Source organism: Mobula birostris, chromosome 15 (assembly GCF_030028105.1).
Source record: "Mobula birostris isolate sMobBir1 chromosome 15, sMobBir1.hap1, whole genome shotgun sequence".
Lineage (NCBI taxonomy): Eukaryota > Metazoa > Chordata > Chondrichthyes > Myliobatiformes > Myliobatidae > Mobula > Mobula birostris.
Window position 1 is genome coordinate 69955822 of NC_092384.1, and position 22871 is coordinate 69978692.

Consider the following 22871-nt stretch of genomic DNA (forward strand, 5'->3'; position numbering starts at 1 on the left):
AACAGGAGGTCAGACATTGAGCCAAATCTCCTTGGCAACCATACCAGAAGCATGTAATATTAACATTAATCAGCATCTGCTCTGGCTTATAAAAGGCAGAATCAGACAAGTTGAGCACAATTTTGTGAAATACAGAGAAGTTGTGCACAGTTATGTGCTCCGTGCTACAATTACGCAAAGACCATTGGGACTGCAACTAAATTTGAGAACTGTTGTAAAATGTAGCTAGCATTTTAATTAACAAACTGAATATTTTCAAAAAGTCTGTTAACTGCAGTTTAAAGTACAAAACTTTGGGAAACGTTAAAGTGAGCTCATCTCAGAAAAAAAAACCCACAGTGTTATGCAAAAAATGGCACTGATTTCTTCCCACTCCCCTTCATAGAGCACCTCAAATTTCAAAGTAAACTTATACCAACCATCACAGAAAAGCCAGTCAAGAGCTTAGGCAAAGTTTTTGACAGCTCCTTAAGGGACACAACATCCATTCAGGCAACCTGCACTGAGTTGGATAGCTGGCTGAAATCTGTGGACAAGTCTGGCCTACCTGGGAAGTTTAAAGCCTGGGTGTATCAGCATGGCATTCTTCCCAGAATCCTGTGGCCCCTCCTCATCTATGCAGTTCCGATCTCGACAGTCGAAACCTTAGAGAGAAGGGTTAGCAACCACCTCAGGAGATGGCTGGGGCTGCCAAAGAGCCTGAGCAGCATCGCACTCTATGGACACCACAACAAACTGAAACTGCCCTTCAAATCCTTGGAGGAAGAATTCAAGGTAACAAGAGCCAGAGAGGTGCTACAGTATAGGGACTGAAGTGATCTGAAGGTGGCTAGAGCAGGGATCCAAGTGAGCACTGACAGGAAGTGGAGGGCAGAGGAAGCTGTTCAGGAAGCAGAGGCGAGGCTGCGTCACAGGAGGCTGGTGGGAGTGGTCACACGAGGCCGAGCTGGGCTAGGATCCTTTCCAACTCCCCAAATGGACACCAGAGGGAAGGAAAGGCGTCGTCTAGTTCAGGAGGAGGTGAGAGCAGTAGAGGAGGAGATGAGAGCCTGCAAGGTGGTGGGAATGAAGCAACAGGGAGCTTGGACAAGATGGGAGAATGCAGTTGAGAGGAAAGTGACCTGGGCTGATCTTTGGAAAGCCCAACCACACCACATCCAATTTCTCATCCAGGCAGTGTACGATGTGCTTCCAAGCCCATCAAACCTGCACACATGGGGCAAGGCAGAGTCATCTGCGTGCCCACTGTGCTCCAAGCGAGGAAACCTGGAGCACATCCTCAGCGGCTGTGCAAGGGCACTTGGTGAGGGATGGTGCAGGTGGAGGCATGATCAGGTCCTGAGGACCATCACTGATGCCGTCAGTGCAGGAGTTGAGTGGGCGAAGCTGTCCCGACCCTCCAAGCAGACCATTACCTTTGTCAGAGCTGGGGAGCAGCCAATACCTGCCAAAGGAGGTATTCTGACCTCTGCAGGCATTCTGACCTCTGCAAGGGACTGGCAGCTGTTGGTGGACCTCGAAGGGCAGCTGAAGTTCCCCAACCATATCGCAGCCACCACCCTGCGACCAGACATTGTCCTAGTGTCTGAGTTGACTAAGCAAATGGTGCTGCTGGAGCTGACAGTCCCATGGGAAGATAGCTTGGAAGAGGCCTTTGAAAGGAAGCTTTTGCCTCAGTCCGTACTAACTCTTTAAGCTCACCTTTTTTCCCACTTTTTCGAGGTACCAGACAAGGTTGTCCTTTTAGTCCCTTAGTATTTGATATTGCATTAGAACCTCTTGCAATTGCCATTCGAGAATCTCCAAATATTATTGGGATAACTCGGGGTTTAAAGTCCCATAAAGTATCACTCTATGCTGATGACTCACTTTTATATATTTCTAATCCTCAAAAATCTATCCCTGCTGCTTTAGATTTATTAGTACAATTTAGTCTTTTTTCAGGTTATAAGTTAAATCTCGGTAAGAGTGAACTTTTTCCGATTAATAAGCAAGTCCCCTTATATCAGAATCTTCCGTTTAAATTGGTTAATAATCATTTTTCATATCTTGGGATTAAAGTTACCTGTAAACATAAAGATTTATTTAAGGCTAATTTCCTCCCCTTAATCGATCACATTACTCAACTCTCAATTAAATGGTCTCCATTTTATTTAACTTTGATTGGTCGTATTAATGCTGTTAAGATGTTTATTCTTCCAAAATTTTTATATGTATTTCAGGCACTACCGATTTTTGTTCCCAAATCCGTTTTTGATAAAGTTGACTCTAAAATTTCTTCATTTATTTGGCAAAATAAAAACTCGAGATTGGGTAAAATACATCTACAGAAAGCTAAGAGAGATGGAGGTTTCGCATTACCTAACTTTAGATTCTATTATTGGGCAATTAATATTTGACACATGAAATTTTGGTTACTTGATCAAGATACACTATCCATTCCTAAATGGGTAGCATTGGAATTACAATCTGCTCAAGGTTATGCACTTGGCTCCATTTTAGGTTCTCCTTTTCCTTTTGATTTGAAACGCTGTAAACTGGTTTGTAACCCGATAGTTAAATATACCTTACGTATTTGGTTTCAATTCCGAAAATTTTTCGATCTTAATCAGTTTGGGCTTGCGATTCCTATTTTAGGTAACATATTCTTCCCTCCCTCTTCCAGTGACCGTGCCTTTCAAATTTGGAAGACTAAAGGTATTTCACGGTTTTTGGATTTATTTTTAGATGGTTCCCTTATGTCCTTTGAGCAATTATCTAACAAATATAACATACCAAGAATACATCTTTTTAGATATCTCCAAGTTAGAAATTTCCTAAGTACTATACTCTCTTCCTTTCCGACGCTACCTCCTATATATATTTTAGATACTATAATTAAGCTTAATCCATGTCAGAAAGGTGTAACGGTCATTATTTATAATACTATTATAAAACTTAGGAAAGCTCCATTTGATAAGATTAGGTCAAATTGGGGAAAGGAATTGGGTCTTATTATTCCGGTGGATGACTGGGCGCATATTTTACAACTAGTTAATACTTCCTCTATTTGTTCTAAACACTCCCTAATTCAATTTAAAGTTGTCCATAGAGCACATATGTCTAAAGATAAATTATCTCGTTTTTATTCTCATATTGACCCTTTGTGTGACAGATGTCATGGGGAGATAGCTTCCTTAACTCACATGTTTTGGGCCTGTCCTACTCTGGAAACTTTTTGGAAGGATATTTTTAATATTATTTCAAAGGTATTGAATATAGATATTTCTCTCCATCCTATTACTGCTATCTTTGGATTACCTAAAATTTCCAGCAATCTTTCCCCTTCAGCCCGTAGATTGATTGCATTTCTTACTTTAATGGCGAAAAGATGTATTTTACAACATTGGAAGGAGATTAATGCTCCAACTACATTTTTTTGGGTTTTCCCAGACGATACTATGTTTAAATCTGGAGAAAATTAGAAGTAATCTTTATGATTCTTCAGTTAAATTTGAACAGACTTGGAGATCTTTTATTCAACATTTTCATTTAATATAACTTTTTTTTCTTTCTCTGGTCATATTTACATTCCCTTCTTGCTTTTTAACTGTTTTTAATGGAGGTCGGGTTTGAGGACGTGATTGTTTTAAGTTGTTTAACTCTACTTGGTACCTAGTTAGCCCATTGCTTTGCTTTGCTTTTTAGATTAGTTGCACAGTGGGTTTTTTGGGGGTTTTTTTTCCTTATTGACATATTTGAAAATTAGTATACTATTATGTTACCTGGTTATTTTATATTTAAACTGCACTGTTTGTACTAACTTTTTTTTTTGTATTAATATCTCTTGTAAAGTTATATTGCAACTGTGTATCAGTACCTATATGGTTTACCTTTTCTGTACTAATTCAATAAAAAGATTTAAAAAGAAAGGAAGCTCTCCAAGTACGCAGGACTGGTCAGCAACTGTCAGCAGGCTGGATGGAGAGCGAGGTGTCTCCCAGTGGAGGTTGGCTATAGGGGATTCGTAGCCCATTCTTTAGTTAGAGCCTTCAGCATTTTGGGCATCGAGGGAAAGAGGAAGAGGAGAGCCATCCGCAGTACCACCGATGCGGCAGAGAGGGCCTCAAGATGGCTGTGGCTCAAAAGAGGGGAGCCATGGAGTCATAAGTAGCTAGCCATCTGGACACAAGCTGGGGTCTGATCAGCCCTGGCTGGGTCACCTGGAGGAGGTTGTATGATGTTGAAAGACCCGAAACACCCGATGATTCCAGGAACATCACTGAAGATGTGTCCAGAAGCATCAATAGATGTATGTACACAGCAGATTATCAATGTTATATATCACCAGACTACCTTGAAATTCAGTTTCTTGCAGGCATTCAGAGCAGAACAAAGAAATACAATAAAATCAATGAAAAACCACATACAAAGGCTCACAACCAACCAATATGCAGAAAAGACAAAATATGCAAGGAAAAATAATTAAGTAATACTGAGAACTTGAGTTGTAGAGACCTTGAAAGTGAGTCCATTGGTTGTGCTCGGTGATCAGTTCAGTGCGGAGGTAAGTGAAGTTGTCGGCTCTGATTCAGAAACAGGCCTCATAGTTGAAGGGTAAGAACTGCTCCTAAACCTGGTGGTGTGGAGCGTAAGGCTCCTGTACCTCCTCCCCAATTGCAATAGTGAGAAGAGAGCATAGCCCAGATGCTGGGGGTCCTTGAAGACAGATGCTACTTCCTTGTGGCTATGCCCTTTGTAGATGTGCTCAGTGGTAGGGAAGGCTTTTCCTGTGTTGGGGTGGGCTGTATCCACCACTTCGTGGAATGATTTTCCATTCTTGGGCATTGCTGTTCCCATACCAGACCGTGATGCAACAAGTCAAGGTAATCTCCACTGTGCATCTATAGAAGTCCTGGCCAACATTGATCATTCAATCAGATTTAAAAGGGGTCTGAAGGGTAACTTTTTTCATGCAGAAGATGGTGAGTTATGGAATGAGCATCCAGAGCAAGTGGTTGAGGCAGGTATAACAGTAACTTTTAGAAATCACTGTGTGGAGGAGCAGGGCTTATAGGGATATGTACCAAAGACAGGGAGTTAGGACTAGCTGGCTGATTGGAATGGACTGGTCGGTCCAAAGGACTGGTATCCAAGCTGTAATGCTCTACGACTATCTTCTGAAGCTTGTCATTGTCAATTATTGCTTGTGAGAACTCTGTGATGCATAGAAGAGCTAGCGCTGGTAAAACGAGGTCTTAAAATGGCCAGATGTGTCACGACACACACAAAATGCAGGAAAAACTCAGCTGGGCAGGAAGCATCTATGGAGAAGAATAAAGAGTTCATGTTTCGCACCAAGACTCTTCACAGCACTGGAATGAAAGGTGGAAAAAGCAGCGATAAGAAGGTCAGGGGAATGGAAGTGTTAGTAGTAACAGCTGGCAGGTAGATAGATGATACCAGGGGAGAGGGAAGGTGGGATATATATGGGAGAAGCTGGGAGGTGGGAGGTGGAAAAGGTAAATGGATGAAGAAGAATGAATCTAACAGCACAGGTTAATGAACCATGGGAGAAAAGAAAGGTGGGGCACCAGAGGGAGGAGTTAGGCAGGTGAGGAGAAGAGAAGTGGTGAGAGGGGAGGCAAATTGGGGAATGGTTAAAGAAAATAACTGGATGGGAAGATACTATTGGATGTTGGAGAAATGAATGTTAATGGCATCAGGTTGGAGACTACCTGGATAGAAGTTGAAAACTAAGAGTGGCCTCATCATGGCAATAGAGGAGGCCATAGACTGACATGTTGGAATGGGAATAAGTCAGATGTATCACAAAGCCACATTAATATCCTTCAGGAAATAAGAATCAATGCTGTGTTCCAGTATGGCACCTGTGGAACTCCAGACCACGTGGTTGACTCTCCAGACAAGAGCAATCAATGCTGATGTTATCAATAACGACTACATTCCATTGGCAACAATCCATTAAGTGGTGTCGCAACAACCATCTTCCACTCTATGCCAGTTAAGACCAAGGAGTTGATTGTGGACTTCAGGAAAAGTCATGGAGTCATAGAAACAGGCCACTTGTGCTGATAGCTCATCCTACACTCTCACGACACTCTGAGCGAAGAAGCTTGCCCTCATGTTCTGCTTAAACTTTTCACCTTTCACCCTTAACCCCATGACCACTGGTTGTAGTACCAACCAACCTCAGTGTAAAAGGCCTGCTTTCATTTACTCTATTTATAACCCTCATCATTTTGTATACCTCTATCAAATCTTCCCTCAATCTTCGGCCTTCTAATGAATACAGTCCTAACCTATCCAGTCTTTCCATTATACTCAGGTCTTCCAAACCCGGCAATATCCCTGTAAACCTACTCTGTACTCTTTCAACCTTATTTAAATCTTTCCCGTAAGTAGGTGACCAAAACTGCACACAATACTCCAAATTAGGCCTCACCAATATCTTATACAACTTTAACATAACATCTCCTGTACTCAATATTTAATTATGAAGGCTAATGTGACAAAAGCTTTCTTTTAGCACATTACCAGATCAACATGTGACATCACTTTCAATTAATTATGGACCTGTATTCCCAGATTCCTTTGTTCTACAGCACTCCTCAGTGCCCTACTGTTCATTTACTGTGTAAAACTTACCCTGGTTGGTCCTACCAAATTGCGACACCTTGCACTTGTCTGCATTAAATTCCATCCACTATTTTTCAGCCCATTTTTCCAACTGGTCCAGATTCTGCTACAAAGTATGTTAGTATTCCTCATTGTCCATTACACCCCCAATTTTGGTGTCATCTAAAAATTTGCTGATCCAATTAACCACATTATCATCCAGATCATTGATGAAAGATCAATGGACCCAGCACCGGTCTCTGCGGCACATCAGTAGTCACAGGTCTCCAGCCAGAGGAGCAACTATCGACCACCACTCTCTGGCTTCTCTCTCAAAGCCAATGTCTAATCCAATTTACTACCTCATCTTGAAAGCTCAATGACTGAACCTGAAAGAGGAAGTTGGGACAACACACAACAGTCCTCATGAAAGGGTCAGCAGTGGAAAAGGAGAGCAGTTTCAAGTAAAAAAAAAATCATTGAAGACTTATTCTGGGCCCAACATATTGATGCAATCATGCAGAAGGCACACAGTGGCTATACTTCTTTAGGAGTTTGAGGAGATTTGGTAAGTCATCTAGAGACTCCGGCCAATTTCTATAGATGTGCCATGGAGAGCATTCTAACTGATTGCATCACCATCCAGTATGGAATTGCCAATGCTCAGGATCAATGACAATGTATTGAGTTGTAAAACTCTGCCAGCATCATCATAGCCACTAACATCCCCAGCATTGAGGACATCCACAGGAAGGCAGCATCAATCATAAAGCACCCTCACCATCCAGAGCATGTCCTCTTCGCATTGCTACCAACATTGAAGATGTACAGGAGTCTGAAGACCCACATTCAATGTTTTAGTAACAGCTCCTTCCCCTCCACCATGGGATTTCCATCAACCCATGAATACTACCTCTCTATTTTACAACTTTTTTGGCACTTAATATTTGTTATATATATTCTTATTGTAACTTATAGTAATTTTTTTCTATTGCACTACATATTTTTATATTTATTATAATTTCTAGCAATTCTTACATATTGCACTGTAATGCTGCTGAAAAGCACCATATTTTACGACATGTTAGTGATAACAAATCTGATTCTGATTCCAAACTGCTTGTCATATTTGTGTCAGTGCTCTAACATTAAAACATTAATTTAGTAATTTCAATATGGTAAAACAAAGTTATTCGGAGAAATTGTCTTCAAAACTGGGTTTAACAGAACCACAGGGACATACAGTTCTAATGTTGGTCCAGGAACAAATTGAAAAGCATTTATAAATAAAAAAATGTGTGTGGGAAAAATAAGATGGTGGTTTAAGAAAGGAATTCCGGAGATTGTAATACTTTGGCAGCTGAAGGCACGGTCAACTGAAAGTAAGCTCAGAGACTAGAAGCAAGGTGGCTACCAGACTAAAGATTACAAAGATAATAAGCTTCAAAAGTGCTCTGGGTATCTTAAGGTAACACAGGATGCAGGTTCATGTTCTCCTTTCATTCTCTAAAGTGTCCCCAACCATTGAGCACATCTACATGAAACAGTATCATAGAAAAGCAGCATCTATCATCAAAGATCCTCACCACCCAGGCCATGCACTTTTTTCACAGCTGTCTTCAGGCAGGAGGTACAAGAGCCTCAGGACTTGCACCACCAGGTTCAAGAACAGTTACAGACATCCCACCTCTCCCCCAAGTTCTGGGAGTCTCCCACATATTAATGGCAGCTCCCTGACACCCACAAATTATATACGATATCCCAGAAATTGATTTCTTTGAGAGGGAGAGTGAGAGCCGGAGCGAGATCGAGAGCGGGAGCTGGAGTGGGAGCGGAAGCGGGATCGGGATCGAAAGCGGGAGCAAGAGCAAGCATCCTGATTGGTTTCTCTTTGTGCTAAGTAGACCTATCAGTTTTCTCTGTGGGCAGGCTTTATAGTCGACCTCTGTCTCTCCATCAGTTCAGTTTCATGTCCTGCACCGCCATGGCAGAGTGTTTCAAAAAATATATAAAACGCACTTCATCCCAGACTACCCTAAAATGTACCCCTGCCTAATAGGGGTCAAAAACAATGACAGTGTTACTCGCTGCACTGTTTACAACAGTGACTTTTCTATTGCCCAGATGACGTAAAAGACATGTTGAGGTGAGTTTAACGGGTGTCATTTGTTCATTAGCATAGCTAACGTTATTTAAACTAGCTGACTGGCTACTAAGGAGCTACGCAATTGATGTCCTACGTGATGAGGCTAAACTCCCTGTAGACTTGTTTAAAGTTGTAATAGAATAAACATTGATAATATAAGTACATATTTTAATGTCATATTTTCTGCACATACCCAACTTGGTTTACAGATTAGGCAAAATCACTAAACAAAGTATTACATACACCCTTGGAGGTCGGGGGGGGGCGCGGGATATGGGGTTGCGGGAGGGGGGGGGGGGTGCTACCTCCCTGAACTGAGTTTTTGCAGGTTGGGATGTCTGCAGTTACTACCCTTCAACTATCGGGTTCTTGAACTCATTCTATTTCTGGTGTTCCCACAACTGACAGTCTCACTTTAAGGACTTTTTAATTTGTTATTTCATACTCATTATTTATTGCTACTTATTTATATTTGCAGTTTGTTGTTCATTGCTCCTGTTTACAGTTACTGTTCTACAGATTTGTTGAGTATGCCCTTAGGGTTGTATGTGGTGATTATGTATGTACTCTGAATTTGAACTACAGTAATAGTGCATGCACGTCCTGCCCTTTACCGAAGGAAAAAATAAGTTAGGTTAGGTTTGAAATACACCAAAAGACCCAATGAAAACCCTATTTAAAGAAACATTTACAATTTGGTTGGTGAAATTTACATGGTGAAATTCTTCCTCAAGGCACATGCACCCATTCTATAGAATAAACCACACAAATAAAGTGGCACTTTAGAAACTTCTTGAAATGAGTGAAAGTCACATCATATTGGTAAAGAGCATTATCCTTCTCAAGCAACTAGATTTGATTAAAAATATTGTTGGTGCCCTTTTGATGCAAGAGCAAGTACTCATCCCTATTTAAACCAGACACAGAATAAAGAAATGAACAAAATAACACCAATAACTCCAAGCAAATCAGATGCTCAGTTCAGTGCCATCAAAATAACTTCAAGAAGCAGTGCCTCAAAATTAACAGCAAAAAGAGTGAGACACTGTGGTTCCATAAAGGATAGACAGTTGGCTAAACAAGTTACATTTCGATTGGAAAATAAATTGTCAGTATATTAGTCTCAACTTCTGTTTTAGGTTAAATAACTCATTAACAGTTAAAGATCCCTCTTCTGCACTCTTTTTCCTTTGCAAGGTTGGTCAAAATTTGGATGTTTCAAGGCACTAAAGTACATCAAAGTTCCTTCTGCCCATCATCCCACACCTCTCCTCAATTTGCTTATCACCTACTAGCCCCTGTCGAGCGTACCGGTTAGTACAATCACTTTACAATGCCAGTGATCACTGATTGAGGTTCAATTCCCACTGCTGTCTGTAAGGAGTTTGTATGTTCTCCATGAGGGTTTCCTCCCTCATGACAAAGACATAGAGTTTGAGTTATTGGGCTGTGTGTTTACTACTTTGGTGTCAGAAGGGAGATGGCACTTGAGAGCTGTCCCCAGCACATCACAATGATGCAAACTATGCATTTCACTGTATATATCAATGTTTCAACATGCAGTCGATGTTTCGGGCAGTCCGGCCGAAGGGTTTCGACCTGAAACATTGACTGTACTTTTTCCATAGATGCTGCCTGGGCTGCTGAGATCCTCCAGCATTTTGTGTGTGTTAATCTTTAACTTTTATATTTCTTCTCTTAACCAGCTATCTCTCCCCTCCACTCAGTCCAGATGCAAGATCATGACCTACAAGATTGAAAATCCATTCATGGCCCCAACCATTCAGAGGCTGCTGGGCTTACCAAGTTCCTCCAGCAGTTCATTTTCAACTGCACTTACAAGTTGTAAAGGTGGCTACTTTAGTTTAAATACAACCCAACCCTAACTTCTGAATTCCAACTCTCCTTGTACCTGACCATTGGGAATGCATTTGGTCAAATGTGGATTACAGCCTGATTAACCAAAGGAGTTTTGGTCAAGATGGTGCAGAGCTGCAGTCTCCATTGAGGTTGTGACTCAGAGTTAATTGCTTTTTAAGTTTCTAGGGATGGTTTTGAGGACACAGAAGGTAGCTGGGGGTCAGGTTGGGTTTTATGGATGGGGATTTGGGAGAGGTAAAGGTCATACTGGAGTTTAGGACCCCGCTCCATGCTCTGTGTTTGAAAGCTAGCGACGTGGATGGATGACAAAGGACAACTGTTCCATGATCGAACGCCAGCAATGTAAACATAGGACAAAGGACATCCTGAGTCCAGACCTGGGAATGAGGGAGGAAAGGGGCCGGTGTTGCTGTTGTTGTTTTGTTTCTTGGTGTGTTCTGTGTTGCTCTGTCGAATAATATGGGCATGATATGTTGTTGCCAGAACCTGTGGTGATGCTTGTGGGCTGCCCCTTACCACATGCTTAAGTTATATTAGTTGCTAATGCAAACAACACATTTCGCTGTCTGTTTTGATATACATGTGATAAATAAATCAATCTAAATCCATGGGACCTCAAAATTGGATTAAACCGCTGTCTGTAAGAAGACTGTTCATTCTCCCTGTGACTGTGAGAGTTTCCTCCAGGTGCTCCAGTTTACACACATAGTCCATAGATATACCATATGGTAGGCTAATTGGTCATTGTAAATTGTCCCATAATTAGGTTAGCGTTAAATTGGGGGATTGCTGGGTAGCGTGGCTCGAAGGGCCAAAAGGGCCTATTCTGCACTAAATCTCAAAAATCACATACATACATACATACATAAATAAGCAAGTAAGCAGCATATATGTCAGTTTTGCCTGCTAAAACATTTGGATGGGCCCACACTATGTTAGCCTAGCTCTGAGCCTCTCTAACTCAGGGTGATTTCTTTGGCATTACTACATGTATTCTCTGACTTTCACCAATATTTCATGTTTCATCTTTAGACCATCAATTTATTCCCATTATACTTGGGGGAAAAATAACTAGGCTCAAGTTTTAACGTTTAACTGAAGCAGACTCAACTCAGGGTATTATCGACCATCACATAGAGATACCTCCTCAAATGGTATGCATGGATACCTAGGCCCCATGACCACCGTCTGACTGCAGGGCTTTCCATCTCTCTGGCATTTGCACCAATCAATTTCTGCTTTCAATTGTTAATACTCTCCACCTCAAATATTCTGGCACTATTCTCTGCCAAGAAGTTTCTCAAGAATGTATTATTGGATTTCAGTAACGTGTATTTACTTTAAAATTAGGAGGAGTTAGCCACCCAGCCCCTTGAATATACTCTGATGCAACGAGATCATAAATGATCCAATTCTAATCTTGTTTCCGCATTCCCATCTCTGGGAACCTTATACCCATTTGCTTATTAACAATCACTTGTGTGGAAGATATTCAAAGATTCGACTTCCACTGCCCTCCAAGGAAGGAAAAGGTTCCAAAAATTCAACACTCAGAACTTGCACCGTCAAACATGGTGTACCTTTGGCTCCTTCATACAAGTTCTTTATAAAAGTTAAAAATCACGTATCCAAAAAGAAATTGATCCAAACTACTATCAAGCACAAACACAAGAGACTCTGTAGAAGCTGGAAATCCAGAGCAACACACACAAAATGCTGAAGGAGCTCAGCAAGTCAGGTGGTATCTATTCTGAGGAATAAATAGTCGATGTTGTGAACCAAAGCGTTGAGGAATGAAAGAATGGGAAATGGAAGAGGAGAGAAGGGGGAGAGTGAAGAAATTACTGGAAATTAAGAGAAGTTGACATTCATGTCATCAGGTTGAAAGCTACCCAGTTGGAATCCTCTCTGTTTTTATTTATTGAGATAAGGTGCACAGTAGGCCCTTCCAGCCCTTCACACCATGGCACTCAGTGATCTCCCAACTTAATCTTAGCCTGGTGAAGCGACAATTTACAATGACTAATTAACCTACAAACCGGTACACCTTTGAACTGTGGAAGGAAACTGGAGCATCCCCAAGGAAACCCACACGGTCACACAGAGAGCATACAAAATCTTTACAGGCAGCAGCAGAAATTAAACCCAGGTCGCTGGTACTACGAAGCGTTGTGCTAACCACTATGCTACCATGCCACCCTCTTACCCCTTCTCGTCCCCACTTCTGCCCATCACCTCCCTCTGGTGCCACTCCTCATTCCCTTTCTCCAATGGACTACTCTCCTCTCCTTTCAGATGCCACCTTCTTCAGCCCAACTTCTTATTCAGGAGTCGTCCCCCTTCCTTCTTAATCCTGATGAAGGGTCCGGTCCTGAGACATCAAAGGTTTATTCCTCTCCACAGAAGCTCTTGGGTTCCTCCATCATTTTGTGTGTGTTAATTGCAAGCACATCTTTCCAAAGAGAAAGAGATATTACAGAAAAGACTCCAGATGTGGAATCAGTGCGCAATGCAATTGAAGGATGACATCCCCACTTTTGTATCCAATTCAATAAAAACTCTCATTACTTACTGCATCTTCATTGACCATTGCAAGTCATGTGTTAGGATGCCCAGATCACTCTGGAATCATTCTCACTATTTTAACGATCCTTACAACTTTCTCACCAAAGTATCGAAAGATATATTTTCCCAGCAAAATATCCCATTTATCAGAACTTCATTCGCTCACTTACTGCATCTGCTCATAGCCCCGCAGTTTTCACAACTTTCCCACCCAACTTTTCGCCAACTTTAGCAACTGTGTCTTCGATCCCTTCACCCAAATCATTTACGCAGGTTGCACTAAAGCTGAAGTCCCATTACTGACCCAAGCTGTGCACCTGTTCTGCCCCACTGTTATAAGACGTGAATGGTAAATAAGGTGACGCCACAGTCTGCCTCACCATGCCCCTTGCTCCTTATTGTCTGTCTGCATTACAGCTTCTCTGTAACACTTTATTCTCCATTGTTTTCCTTGGTACCACCTCAATGCAATTTATGATGAAATGTCTGGTAAGGAGGGCATACAAAACAAGGATTTTGATGGTGACAATAATAAACTAATTTACCCCTCACTGCATTTTGACAATCAGACCCAATTATGCCCATCGTTTCCTGTAATCAGCCAGTCCAAAACTGTACTACTAGCTTCAATACAACACACGTACAGATGTGTTGAAAAGAATCAGGATTTCCAGAATAAGTTAATGAAAATTTCAGACAATATAGAGCCATGAAGTAGTACAGCACAGAAACAGGCCCTTCTGCCCATCTAGTCTGGGCCAACTGGGTCTTCTGCCTAGTCCCGCCTACCTGCACCTGGACCAAAGCCCTCCATACCTCTCTCATCTATGTACCTATCCAAACTTTGGGGAGAATTGGCAGCACAGCAGTTAGCGGAATGCTATTAGAGCTCAGAGCTTCGGAGTTTGGAGTTCAGTTCCAACGTTGTCTGTAAGGAATTTGTACGTCTTCCCTTTGAATGCATGGGTTTATTCTGGGTGCTCCCATGTCTTCTATTCCAAAGACGTACAGGTTACTAGGTTAACTAGCTATTGTTGACTCTGTTGTGATTAGGCTAGGGTTAAATAAGTGGGTTGCTGGGCAGTGTGGCTCATTGGGCCAGAAGATCCTGTTCCACGCCTTATCCTAAATAGAAATAAAATAAACTTCTCTTAAATATCACAATTGAACCCACATCCACCACTTCAGTACTAGTCACTGTATGAAGGAGGTCCCGCTCAGAATTTCCTTAAATATTTTATCTTTTATCCTTAACCTATGACTTTCAGTTCTAATCTTATCCAACTTCGGTGGGGAAAATAAGCCTGGCTGCATTTTCCTTATCTATACCCCTCCTAATTGTCAAGTTGAAGTTTATTGTCATTCAATCATACACGTGTATACAGCTAAACAAAACAACATTCCTCTGGGGCCAAGGCGCCAAGCACAGAAAATGTATTCACACACAACACACACAGTCACAAAATAGATTTAGGGCAAGTCCCTGAGTAATCTGGCATGAAGATTGACAGTTTGATATAAAGTGCGAGGTGCATGTTCATGCAGAACAGTATAATGCTCCTATAATAAAACAAGCAGTCATATAAATATGAAACAGCAGCATAAAAAAATGAAAAGTGACCACTGCAAGATGAGAGTGTGTCTATAAAATGGGGAAATGTAGGGGGATGGCATGGGCAGCAGGGCATTCTGATATGTACACACGTCCTGGGTGGCAGCAGGGTGTTAAAAAATCTAACAGCCTAGGGGAAGTAGCTGTTACCCAGCCTGACAGTCCTGGGTCTTCTGCTCTATTAAATCTCCCTTCTTTCTCCCATGTTCCAGGGAAAAAGTCCAAACCTATTCAGACTTTCCCTGTAATTTTTCTCTGCATGCTTTCAAGCTGATTGTTATCTTTATCAACAGTACAATCAATAGGAGACAAAGCAGATAATGTTTCAGGTCAGTAACCCTTCATCAGTCCTGACCCCAAATACACTTTCTTTCTACAGATACTGCTTGACCAACAGTATGTTTTAAAACTATTTAATTTCAGACATCCCATGGGGAACACATTCATTCCCCCTCTATGGCAGACTAATTTATATATTTAAAGGACATTGATCAGTTATCTCAGCCTGCCTTAGTCATACAAACATAGAAACATAGAATTCTACAACACAGTACAGACCCTTCAGTCCGCAAAGTTGTGCCAACCTTGTAACCTACTCTAGAAGCTGCCTCAAATTTCCCTGCCGCATAGCCTTCTATTTTTCTAAGCTCCATGTACCAAATGTTGAAAAGCATGGACAGAGTGGATGTGGCAAAGTTGTTTCCCATGGCGGGGGAGTCTAGTACTAAAGGGCATGACTTAAGGATTGAAGGGTGCCCATTCAGAATAGAGATGTGAAGATATCAATATCCGTCTTAAATATACATAAAGACTTGGCCTCCACAGCATGGAACTCTATAGTACAGAAATAAGCCCTTTGAGCCAGAGGGTGGTGAATCTATGGAATTTGTTGCCACGGGCGGCAGTGGAGGCCAAGTCATCAGGTATATTTAAGGCAGAGATTGATAGGTATCTGAGTAGCCAGGGCATCAAAGGTTATGGTGAGAAGGCGGGGGAATGGGACTAAATGGGAGAATGGATCAGCTCATGATAAAATGGCAGAACAGACTTGATGAGCCGAGTGGTCGACTTCTGCTCCTTTGTCTTATGGTCTTAATAGCTATTCTGTTCTTCCCATTCCATTACTACTCTTGTAAACCCCAGCAAAATTTAAAACTAGTGGTCAATATTCAAATTAAAATCATTTTCAAAGTACATATATATAACCATATATAAACCTGAGATTCATTTTCTTGCAGGCATACTGAATAAAGCCAATAATCATAATAGAATCAATGAAAGACTGCACCAGCAGGGCAGAAATCCAGTGTACAAAAGACAACTAACTGTGCAAACACAAAAAAAGATAAAATAAGGAAATAATAACAATAATTAAATATCAAGAACATAAGATGAGTTCTTGAAAGTGATTATATAGGCTGTGGGAGCATTTCAGTAATGGGGCAAGTGAATTTGAGTGAAGTTGCCCACTTCGGTTCAAGAGCGTGATGGTAGACGGGTAATGATTTTCCCTGAACCTATTGGTGTGAGTTCTGAGACTCCAGTATCTTCTTTTGATGGCAGGAGTGAAAAGAGAGCATGACCCTGGTGGTGAGGGTCCCTGATGATGGGTGCTGCTTTCCTGCATCTGTGCTCTGTGCTGATGTGCGCAATGCTGGGAAGGGCTTTCCCAGTGATGGACTGGATGTTATCCAGTACTTTTTATAGGACCTTCTGCTCGAGGGTTATGTTTCCACATCAGGCTATGATGCATCCAGTCATTATACTCTCCACCACACATCTTTAGAAGTTTGTCAAAGTTTTAGATGTCAAGTCAAATCATTGTAAACTCCTAAGGAAGTAGAGGCGCTGTCATAGTTTCTTATTAATTGCACTTATGTGCTGGGCCCAGGACAGGTCCTCTGAAATGATAACACTAAGGAGTTTAAAGCTGAACTTTAAACTCCTGAACCTCTCCACCTCTGATCCCCCCCCATGAGGACTGGCTCATGGACCTCTGGTTTCCTCCTCCTTAAGTTGACAATCAGCTCCTTGGACTTGCTGAAATTGAGTAAGGGGTCATTATTGTGACACCACTCAGCCAGTATGTTTATGTAGAATATCCCTACACAAGTCAGCCCAGAATCAATCTTCAAAATAATTTATAAGTTCCTCCTCAGCCTCGCACGTTAGCATAACAGTTAGCACAACACTATTACAGCACTGGTGACCCAGATCAATTCCCACCAGTCTTTGTAAAAAGTCTGTACTCCCCGCGACCGCGTGGGTTTCCTCTGGATGGTCTGCGGATTCCTCCCACAGTCCAAAGATATACAGGTTAGTAACTTAATTAGTCTCATTGGTACAATTGATTGGTACGAGCTCATTGGCTGGAAGGCCTGTTACTATGCGGCAAGTCTGTCTAAATAAATAAATAATAAAGAAAGGAACAAACAAACAAACAAACTATATCTTTTGAATTATTGAAAAAAATCACTTGGACATAAAAAAGGGTTGCAACACTCATCAAAGTTGCTGGTGAACGCAGCAGGCCAGGCAGCATCTCTAGGAAGAGGTACAGTCGACGTTTCAGGCCGAGACCCTTCGTCAGGACTAACTGAAGGAAGAGCTAGTAAGAGATTTGAAAGTGGGAGGGGAAGGGGGAGATCCGAAATGATAGGAGAAGACAGGAGGGGGAGGGATGGAGCCAAGAGCTGGACAGGTGATCGGCAAAAGGGATACAGCAATTTTGATGTGTGTTGCTTGAATTTCCAGCATCTGCAGAATTCCTCGTGTTTGCATAAAAAAGGTTGATTGCATTATTTCAGCTATTTTCTTCCAGAGGTATGTTTATATCATGGTCTGTTATGCTGATAAGGTATGAAGATATGAACAATATACCACACCTTTTCAGTTCAATGATTCATTGGTCTCATGCACCAAAACAATGAAGAAATAACGCAATGTGTGACAACAATCTTTTCATTCATTTTACACTAGCTAACGCTGAAGAGGAGTGACTGGTAAAAATAAACTTCAACCACTTATCACAATACAAGATGTCAAAATTATCAAGGTGGCAAGTGAATACTGAAACTAAACACACCCTGTTTCTCTTCATGTGGCACTAGTGGCCAAAGATATTGAAGGGAGTGTTAAAAATCTTCTGCTTTTCCTTCTCTATCAGCAGCACATTAGCAACCGAGCCAGTGTGTCTGTATGGAACATCAACCTATGATATGCTTTATCGATTAATGATCAGATTAGATTTATTTGTCACATATACAGTACTGTGCAAAAGTCAGAAGTCCTACATATACACTACATATGTGTGTGTGTGTGTATGTGTGTGTGTGTGTGTGTGTGTGTGTGTGTGTGTGTGTGTGTGTGTGTGTGTATATATACACAGACACACACATATGTAGCTAAGGTGCCTAAGACTTTTGCAAAGTACTGTAGTAATTTTATGTATTGCACTGTACTGCTGCCGCAAAAATATTCATGACATATGTGAGTGATGATAAACGTGATTCTGATATGGGTCTCTATTGCGGACTGAGAGTGGGAAGGGGGCAGGGAGAGGGGAAACATGGTTGGGAAAAGGGGAAGGGAGAGGGGAGGGAGTGGGAAGCACCAGAGGGAGATTCTGTAATGATCAATAAACCAATTGTTTGGGATCAAATGACCTTGTCTGGTGCCTCCGGGCTGGGTGTGTCTGCACCCGACCCACCCCCTGTTCTCCTTCTCTGCCACCTGTCCCACACCCCTCCCACGGCACTTCATCCTTGCCATTCCCAACATCCTTTGCTCCTGTCAGGTTTACAAACTCGCTGTCCAGTCCACATTGACAAATACAGCACAGTGCAAAAGTCTTAGACAACCTAGTTATGTATATGTGCCTAAGACTGTTGCACAGTCCTGTACATCGAAACATACAGCTAAACTTGTCATTTTGGGTCAATGACCAACACAGTCTAAGGATTGTGATGGAGGAATTTTTCAAATGGTGCCATGCTTCCAGCTCCAACAGTTGTCCACAACTCATTAACCCTGAACTGCACATCCTTGGCAAGTGAGAGGAAACCAGACCACCTGGACAAAAACCACACCGTCTCGGCAAAAACATACAACCTCCTTACAGTAAGCAGCGGGAATAAAATCCTGATCATTAATCGCCGGTGCTGTAACATGACTGTGCTACTGTGGACTATCTTAAAACCTTTTAAGAGGGAAATAAAATCTCTTTACCATAAAAATGTAGTGGTTAGCAAAATGCTTTACAGTATCAGTGACCCAGTGTTAATCCCTGTCGCTGTCTGTAAGGAGTTTGTATGTTCTCCCCGTGACTGCATGGGTTTCCTCCCACAGTTCAAACACACCAGTTGGTAAGTTAATTGGTCACTGTAAATTGTCCAGTGATTAGGCCAGGGTAAAGTTGGGGCTAGATTTGGAGATAATGTACGAACACACAAACATAGAAAACCTACAGCACAATACAGGCCCTTCGGCCCACAAAGCCGTGCCGAACAAGACATGGTTAGTATGTTTGCAGATAACGTTAAAATGACACTAAGATGGTACCATCGTGGTTCATGTGACTCTATTAAAACTGGAGGGGTTGGAGTTCAATTCCCACCACTGCCTGTAATAAGTTTATATGTCCTTCCTGTGAGCTGATAGGTTTCCTCTGGGTGATCTGGTTTCCACCCACAGTCCAAAGGTGTACTGGTTGGTAAGTTATTTGGACATTGTAAATTGTCCTGTGATTAGGCTAGGGTTAAATCAGAGGTGGCTGGGCAGCACAGCTCGAAGGACCAGAAGGGCCTATTCTGCGCTGTATCTCAATAAATAAATAAATTACTTTACACACACTAAAGATACCAAGTCTTTTTTTTAATAAAGATTCCACTTTCTTCAGAGAGCAACTTTATAAGGTATGGGCTGACTACTTCTGCCACAGTCAAGGCACAAAGTGGGGTTAGAGGGAAGAATATGATCTGAATGACAGGAGGAAAAACATTGTGCAATCAAAAATTACCTATAGGCAAGAAGCTGAAGGTACAATGAAGAAAAACATACTAAGTTGGCAGGAAAACTACTGACATGATCATGCCATCTATAATAAAAAGAAAATATTATAAACACTCGGGGTTCAATCTATACCAATGGGAACTATTAATGCTTCAGTTCCTGTAGCCTTCTAAGGAAAGTTTACCTGTGTCAAGTATTTTCCTTTTTATCTACAGCTACATTTCTGATCCATGTCCCATATTCCTTTCAGTTACAGACTACAGAAAACTACAAGACTTAAAATAGGAGTACAGCTCAACAACGTTCTCATCCCCACCTCTGAGCCCCTTTGGTATTTACAACAGCATGTCTGCAAAAGAGTTACCCATAACACAGATCAGCCAGGAGGACAGCCCAATGTTGTCCTTCTCCTTAGTGATGTTAATCACAGGATGAATTTCCACATTTCCTTATATTGTAGAAGGCCATTTGTTCCATTCAGTCTAAGGCTTACAGGGCACTTTTCCTTGTAACCCAATCCCCTGATTCTCTCTCTCATTGGTCACCCCATTACAAGAAGGAGATGGGGGATTTGGAGAGGGTGCAGAAGGGGTTCACTGCGATGTTGCCTAAATGAGCACCACGAGGTTTGATAAACTTAGATTGCTTTCTCTAGTGTGCCAAATGCCAAGGGTGACCAGACAAAAGTTCATAAAAGCATAGAAAGAGTAGGTAGTCAGATCGTCCAAGGGTTTGTTTGCTTACGCTATATCATATGATCTGGGCAATTGTGGGCTTTCCATGACCATGATTGTTACTGGGAAATTTTTCTGCAGGAGTGGTTTGCCATTGCCTTCCTCTGGGCAGTGTCTTTTCAAGACGGGTGACCCCAGCCATTATCAATAGTCTTCAGAGCTTGTCTACCTAGTGTTAATGGTCACATAATCAATAGTTGTGACATGCACCAGCTACTCATACAACCCATATGCTTCATGACTTCACATGACCTTGACGGGGGTGGGGGGGGGATGGTGGCTAAGCAGGCTAGTGGAGGAAAGGAGCACCTTACACCTCCTTTGGTAGAGACGTATCTGCACCCCACCACCCTTGTCCAGGGGTGGAAATGGCAAATACTGGAGGGTGAATGGGGGAATGATTAAAAGGAGGTTTTCAAAAATCTTTTTAAATATCTACTCTTACCAGGGTGCAGCCTGGATTAGAAAACATGTCTTTGAACTTTGCCCAGAAGAACATGTCTTCTCAGGATAGAATGAACATTCTGGGGCTTTTCTCTTTGGAGACCAGAATGAAGGGTATCTTGGCAGAGGTCTACAAGATAAGAGGCATAGGTAGAGTGGACAACCAGAGACATTTTTTCCCAGGACAGAAATGGCAAACAATAGGGGGCGTAACTTTAAGGTGTTTGGAAGAAAGTATAGGGGGGATGTTAGAGGTATTTTTTTTAATTTACACAGAGAGTGGTAGGTGTTTGAACATGCTATCAGGAGTGGTGGTAGAGGCAGATATACTGGGGGCACTTAACAGACTTTTAGATAGGCACATGAATGAAAGAAAAATGGAGGGCTGTGTGGGAGGGAAGAATTAGATTAATCTTGGAGTTGGTTAAAGCATCAGTATGGCTCATGGGCCGAAGGGCCTGTGTTGTGCTGAACTGTTCCATGTTCTCAGAGTAAGAGGCATTTGGAACACAGTGCCAGAAAGAGATACAATAGCAGGCTTTAGGTGGGATTTAGATGGGCACATGATCAGGCAGGAGACGGAAGGATACAGATCACATGCAGGCAGATGAGATTAAATTAAATTGGCGCCTTGGTTGGCAATGGCATTGTGGAATGAAGAGTCTGCTGCTGTACTACACTGTTCCATAAGACCATAAGATATAGGAGTCGAATTAGGCCATCAAGTGTGCTCCACCATTTCATCGTGGTGGATCCACTTCCTTCTCAGCCCCAATCTTGCCTTTACCAGTAAACTTTCATGCCCTGACTATCAAGAATCTTTCAGCTTCTGCCTTAAATATATCCAATGCCTCCACAACACCTGTGGCAATGAATTCCACACATCTCTCATCTCCATTCTAAATATACGACCTCTGTTCCGTAGCTGTGCCCTCTGGTTGCAGACTCCCCCACCATAGAAAAATCCTCTCTACATCCACCCTATCGAGGCTTCTCAGCATTCAACAGATTTCAACGAGATCCTCCCACATTCTTCTGAATTCTAGTGAGCAGACGCTCAGGAACATCCATCAGTCCTCATATGGTAACCCTTTGAATTCCTGGAATCATTCTTGTGAACTTCCTCTGAACCTTCTCCAATGTCAGCACGTCTTTTCTTAGATAAGGGGCCTAAAACTGGTCACAATACTCCAAATGAGGCCTCACCAGTGCCTTATCATGCCTCAACATTAGATCAACCATATTCCGTGACACACTCGGAGAAAAACACATAACTAATCAAACTACCAGCCCGCACATTTTTGGAATGTGAGAAAAAAATTTTAATGGTCCCAGGTAGAAAATGAAAACTCCACACGGACAGCACAAGGGATCAGGACGATCCCAACTGTGTTACCATGAGCTAGGACAAAGATAAAAGATTAGCTTTATTTTGTCACATGTCAAGTCAAGTTTATTGCCATTTAAATATAAACATGCATACCATCAAAGGAGATGTTTCTCTGGACCAGGTGGAAAGTATAGTAACACACATAAATTCGAAGAAGGAGTCTGAGAGTCTGAGTGGGAGTGCCGAGAAAGACATTTTTGAAATTTTCATTATCTTTTTCTTCTTCAACGGCGTTCTGAGAGGCGGGACTGCGCAGGCGTGTGACGTCGGGCAGTGCAGCACGGCAGATTTAAAAGGGCAGACATCCTGCTTCGGGTTTGATTCGAAGAAGGAGTCTGAGAGTCTGAGTGGGAGTGCCGAGAAAGACATTTTTGAAATTTTCATTATTTTTTTTCTCCAACGGCGTTCTGAGAGGCGGGACTGCGCAGGTGTGTGACATCGGGCTGTGCAGCGCGGCAGATTTAAAAGGAA

General features: G+C 42.0%; 1 protein-coding gene across 3 annotated transcripts in view; it reads right to left on the reverse strand.

The window, feature by feature from the left end:
• LOC140210726 (uncharacterized) overlaps positions 1-22871 on the reverse strand; it is a 201209-nt gene that overhangs the window by 121920 nt on the left and 56418 nt on the right. The window lies entirely within an intron of this gene.